General features: G+C 49.6%; 1 long non-coding RNA gene across 1 annotated transcript; it reads left to right on the top strand.

The window, feature by feature from the left end:
* The first annotated feature begins 4,315 nt into the window (after positions 1-4,315).
* Positions 4,316-5,707, top strand: LOC311439221. Its single transcript, XR_014694597.1, has 4 exons — positions 4,316-4,347; positions 4,646-4,714; positions 5,086-5,179; positions 5,272-5,707. It is a non-coding gene; the product is annotated as an uncharacterized lncRNA (long non-coding RNA).
* The last annotated feature ends 346 nt before the right edge of the window (positions 5,708-6,053 follow it).

The raw sequence follows: 6,053 nt of genomic DNA, 5'->3' as shown, positions 1-6,053 counted from the left end.
CAGGGAGCAGGAGGGAGGGCTGGGCTGCTTGTAAGAACTGTGTTAGATTCCTCTTTGGAAAAGTTCGCTGTTGCTCAGGGCATGCCAGAAAACAAGGGGAATTTTGCCATGCGAAGTCCAATTTGCACGTTTTAGCTCATTCTTCTGCTGCCTCTTGCCCTGCACAAATGTGTGTGTGTGTGTGCGGGGGGGGGGGAGAAGTTTAAAAATAAAATTAAAAAAAAAAAAGGCTTTGCAATGCTCATCCTCTGTCCTGGACAGCTTGCGGTTTGCTGCCTTTTGTTCCACCGCTGCATTCCTCAGCGTTACAGCTCTCCGGGCCCTGGTCCTTCGCACTTGCCTCCCTCAGTGCTCATTCATTGCTAGGAGTGGGGAAGCTGGAAGCGTGGCAAAGGGAATCTCCAAAATTGCCTCGTGTGCAGCCCCGTGGCCAGCCCAGGCAGCTGTGTGCAGGGATGTTACACCTGGAGGAGCGGCTGGGAGATCGCTCACCAGCACCAGCCCAGGGTTATCTACCAGGAAGGCATCAGGCAATTCTGGGCGAGGCTCACGGGCAATTCAAGTCACCCCCCCCCCCCCACCTCCTTCCACACATGCACACACTCCTCCAGAGCCTCATATTCCCCAGGTTTCTTTTTAGATCAGGCAGCTATGCAGCTGCATTGCATGGATTTTGCCACTAGAATGCACCCTTATCTATGGTAAGAGGACGGGTGCTTGCTTAAAAGCATTAACTCTTTCTTCCCCAAAATTTCCCTGCTTAAGATTTTTTTTTTAATTATTTTTTTATTATTTTTTTTTTTTCTTTGCACATCTCAGGTGTTCCTTGTTTTACTGCCTTCCTACCCCATGGGAGCTCTGGAGTAAGGATCAGCTCCCTGCCGTCCTTTTTTGACCCCCCTCCCTTCAAAAAGAAGGCCACATTTCTGAGCTTTTTTTTTTTTTTCTTCCTCTTTCTCTCAGCCAGCAGGTTTTCCAGAGGTTTTATTTGATCACACCTGAATCTCTGCTTAGATCCCAGTTAACTGCTACCAAATAGGCACCCCTAAGGTAAGAAAAGCAACCCCTTTGGATTTTATCTAGAAGCATTATTAAACGGTTTCTCCAGTTGACACTTATGACTTTTACAGCATATTAATTGCATCCTGCTGCTGGTTTTTATGAGGCTCTGCTGCTGGTCTGACTGGGTGCCTTGCAGAAAATAGCAGCGGGCAGAGGAGCACTTCTCACCTGGAGATTTGGGAGCATTTTGTGAAAGGGCAGGAGACAACTGGCTTTTCCTTTTCCTCTCTGCCACTCTGTAAGAAACAGAGAGTCCCAAATAATCTCTGCTGCGGAGACAGCAGGAGTATGGAGAGGGGTGGTGGGGAGGTTTCCCTCCCACTCCAGCCTGCAGGACACGAAGCGGCGAGGCGTGTAGGGAGCTGCCTCCGTGCAGCCCAGCTGCAAGCTCTGGCACAGGAGAATTGGGCACGGCTGGATCGCTACGGGGCAGGGATCCTGCGAGGCAGCCCCAGGGAAGCTGCCCTAATTTCGGGCTGCCTGGGAGCTGTCTCCCGGGCTTTCAGAGCAGGCCACATCCAAGTGGTGTGAAGTTGTCCTGAGGCCACCCTCGCTTCCCTCCTACGCTGAGCTGCGAGGCTGTGCCGGGACCTTCATCCATCACGGTGCACCTGGAAACTCTGTCAGATACTCAACCAGGGCAAGGTAAAGTTTTAGCCACGAGACGTGCCCTGGTAACAGGTTTTCTGCCCAAATATTGAAGTGGCCTTAACCGTGAGGATCCATCCTGCTGAGCCCTGGAGCAGGGATGGAGTTGCAGATGACTGCTTGGTGTGTGCCATCATGCTCCTCACAAGGGCTGGCTTCTTGACATTTGTGCTGATGCTTCAAAAAACCCACAGCCCTGGGAATAAAAGACAGCAATGGGGCAGTGTACAGCTGGTCACGAGCTGTAGCAGAGCCCACAGATCATGAAGATCTCATTTCTCTTGGCCTTTTCTCTTCCAGGGGAGGTCACAATGATGTTTTATGTTTAAAAGGCATGCTTTCATATTTTGCAGGGATAAACAAGAGGAAACCAAGGTTTCTGTTAGTGTCTGCTAATATACTTCATTGCTATAGGCTCTATTTGTTACATATGGCTCCTTCTTGGGAAAAAAAAAAAGAAAAAGGAAAAAAATAAAGAGAAGTAGTCATTTGGAAAAGAGTTACCATTCTTTATATCTCAGATACGTCACGCTTCATTATGATACTTTCTGTAATGTGCAAAAGCACTGACTTTCCTGGGCATGATAATGAAGATGAAACTTGTGCTTTAATCAGTTTGGGCTAATCTGTGTGTTTTGGAGGCACTCAGAACATCAAACAAGTTCAGGCAATCTAGAAAGATTAAGGGCTGAATCACAGATACATGAATGAGATTTTTTTTTCTTCTCCCTCCAAAACCACTGTCCAGTTGGTGTAGATCTGAAACTTGTTAGGAAAATAATGCTTATACAGGAGATTTTTTTTTTTTTCATGTGCAAGTATTAAAAAAACGCCAACAGGTTGTGAAATCAGGTGCCTGAAGCATCGTTACGAAAACAGCCTATATTTCATCCTTGGTGTAAAAAATCCCGGAGGGCGAAATGACAAGTGACAAAACTGGAACTGATGGGGCAAGCCTTGGGGGAGAAGCACAAAAAGAGAAGATGGGCAACAGCAGGCAGTGCAGATACCAACACGCTATTTCACTTTGAATGGAGGCTGGGTTGAGAGTCAGGAGGAAACTCGGATTCCTTCCCAAGATGTTTGTCCTTCTCTCGGGTGGTGCTTCCATCCCTGCGATGCTAACCCCGAGAGGTGTTCACAGCTTCATGCTGGGAGCCCCTTTCCAGCAGGCGCGAGCAGCCTGTGCTGCAGCGGTGGGTGTAGTAGAGCTAGCGAGGGCTAGGTGGCATACTGGATTCGTTGGAGTCACCTCCAAGGACTTCCTTCCACATCCAGCAAGGGCTAGGCTGAATGAAATTATCTCTTTGCAGGCAGCTTTCTGTGTCATTAAAAAAACAAAGCAACCGATGCTTCCAGTGAAGACAGCATCAATGTTTTGCTTTCTAACATGCCTCATGGGGGTATCAATTTTAAACCGCATGTAGGAATGGAGTCTCCCCTCACCAGATCAGCGCCTGGGTGTTCTGCGTGCCGGGGTTGGCTCCGTTTCACGTTATCAAGGCTTGGCTGCCAAGATTTCCAGCGATGCCTGGTGACTGGGGTGCCTCCATCTCCCCCATCGCCACCCGAGTCACCTTGCATGGTGTGGGGGACGTCAGCTCCTGCGCATCGCAAGGCCCTTTCGCCAGGGCCAGAGCTTAAAGCCCGTGCTGGATGTTTAAACGATAGAGGCAGAACTTGCTCAGGGGACAAATTCCTCTTGCCTGAGCACAGGCGAAATTAGTTTCTTTTGCTAACGGGGAAAAGACAGATGTTTCATCACGAGCAGACAGCAGAGGTTTCCCTTTGCGCCTTCCCGGCCGGTGCAAAGAGCTGAGGCCTTTGCCTTGCTCAAAGGGCCTGAGCAGGGTCCCCACGCGTGGGCAAGTGTCTCAGTGTCCCCTGGGCACACACGTGGGGCCATTTTCCCCCTCCCAGCCCCGGGGGCATGGACCTGCGTACGCGGTTGTGCTCGCTTGGGATGTCAGGGCAGCGCAGTTTGGCTCTGGGGAGGAGGCTGGCCTCGTTCCAGAGGCTCGGGAGGGCTGGGGAGGAGTTGCAAAAGCAGCTTCATCTTCCCCTGTCTGCCACAGGGCCGGTGAGGATCCTGCATAGCAGAGGGAACCGGGTGGGTTCAGACGGCTGCCTTCGAAAGCGGTTGGGAATCTTCTCGTCGAGGTGCTCGGCAAGCTCAAAATATCCCCGCGATTCGCTCGCTTTCCACCTCCACCTTCCCCCGCTCCGTGCTGCCCACATTCTTTTTTTGTTATTAATTGTTTTAGATTCAGACAATGCCTCTCCTTTGGCCTCAGGCAGGCGCACTGGCTGAATCACTAAAACACTTTAACACACATCTGCTGAGGCAGCAAAAATCGGTATCTCTCCCGCTCTCCTTTTTTTTTTCCCTCTCCCATTCTCTGCCTCTCCAGTATCACAGTCAAAAGGTGACCGAGGCACAAAGTAGAGCTGGAATTGGCTGAAAAGAGAAAGTGCTCCCAGCTGAAGGGCAGAAAACACCTGCATCTAATAAAAACAAATGAGAAACATCATCAATAACCAGTAGAAAAAAAAAATGGCATAAATAAAAGGAAAAGTATAAATTCAGATGGTCTCTGGGAAACTCGAACAGATGCCCCAGCCTGCTGTCTTCTGGAGGTATTGTCTAATTATTTGCTTTGTGATGCAGTGAAATACAGAGGGTTGCCATGTCTCTCTGGCATAGAGCAAGGAGCTTTAGAAACCTTGCTGATGCCACGGTGATGGGTGGCTCATAAATAAGTCAGATTGTTGCCCTGGTGGGAGAGGGGCGTCTCCTGGAAGGAGCAAGCGTCCTCTGAAGGGGTCTCCTTTTGTCCCCTGTGAGGCCTTGCACATTTTGCTGGGAGCATTAGGAAAAGGGTTTAGGCAAGCAAGCATGCTTGGGATTGACCAAGCAAAGAGAGATTTCTTACAGGTGTGCTCAGTGTGATGTGGGGAGGCACTTTGTGATCATGTACCTGCTGCCTGGCCCCATGAACTGGTGGTAAGTGGTGGTTTACCTGCAGGAGGTGACTCCTGACTGTGACCATCAGCTCCCTCCAAGCTTGCTGTGTCTGTTCACTCCTGAAGAAGTGTAATTTTCACAGAGAGCCCCCTGGGTGGATATCTAGCTGCACATTGAGAGGAGAGGCTATGGATGGTTTGGGGGCTTCCTAAAGGTGAGGAGACATGACCTTTCCAGCCTGGCTCTGAGGAGAGCTCAGAAACCAGGCTGCCTTTTCTGCTGAGGTGCTGCAGAGGTTCCCTGGGGACATCCAAAATACTTGGGCTTTTGGGGATGGGAAGAACTGCCTGTGCCTTTTCATATTCCTTGTGACTAGGGAAAACTTTGTTCTTTCTTCTCCCTTCGGTTAGCACACCTTGATTTCTTGCAGAACCTCCTGCTGTGTGATCAGATAGATGTCTGAGCATAGCCTCCTTTATGAATGTTGTGCCACTCAAAGGGCAGGTAAGATCCTCACCAATTTACTCCAGGCTGAGGCTTAGGCCCCCAGCCTCCCTCTTGTGAAAGAAAAATATCCTGTCTCCATCCCATCCCAGAAACGCACCCGGAGCCTCATCCCTGAAGGTCTGCAGAGTGCTGTGAGGTCAGGAATACGTGTAGTCTTCTGGGGTCCTGCTGTGACAGTGGGGACAGCAGCTTCTTTGACGGGGATGTAGGCTCATGCAAGACTTGATGGAGACGGACCCAAACCAGAGGGGCCCACAAACGCTGCTTGGATACATCCTCTTCTTAGCCGCCAGTAACTGGCCTGGATGTGGGCTCATGATTATATCCCTGAAGTAATTCCCTGGACTTCCCCTTGCCCCCACTCTATAATTATTCAGAGTTATTTTCTAATGGCTGTCCTGCCACTTGTTTTCTTTCTGGCTTTCTTCTTCTTCTGAGTAATGAAAACACATCAGTGGCCTTTTTCCAAGAACAGTTATTAAAGCAATCACCCCCGCCTGTCCCCCTCCCCTCGTTTAAAGCCTATCAAGCTCCATTGGATTTGTGGCCAGCGTTTGCATCGAATTACTATTTTGGGGTTGCCAAAAAAAGCACAACCAGAAAGTTTTTTGGGGAAAAAAAAAGTTAAAAAAAAAAAAAAAAAAAAAGTGGAAGAGAGAGAAAGTTATAATCTTCCCAGATCACTATTAATTACGTTTACAATAATTACACTGTTCCGGATGGTTACACTGCTGACATGCAGGAGGATCAGCTCTTGCAGGGGAACCTGTGTGCGCATCTCGTCTTTGCCTTTCCTCTAGAACAAGGCTTGCAGCTGATGCTGGGACACCTCCACCCCCAGTGGGCTGGAGAGGATGATGAGGGTGAATGG

Source organism: Aythya ferina (assembly GCF_964211825.1).
Source record: "Aythya ferina genome assembly, chromosome: 6".
Taxonomy (NCBI): domain Eukaryota; kingdom Metazoa; phylum Chordata; class Aves; order Anseriformes; family Anatidae; genus Aythya; species Aythya ferina.
This window is presented reverse-complemented; position numbering and strand designations above follow the sequence as displayed.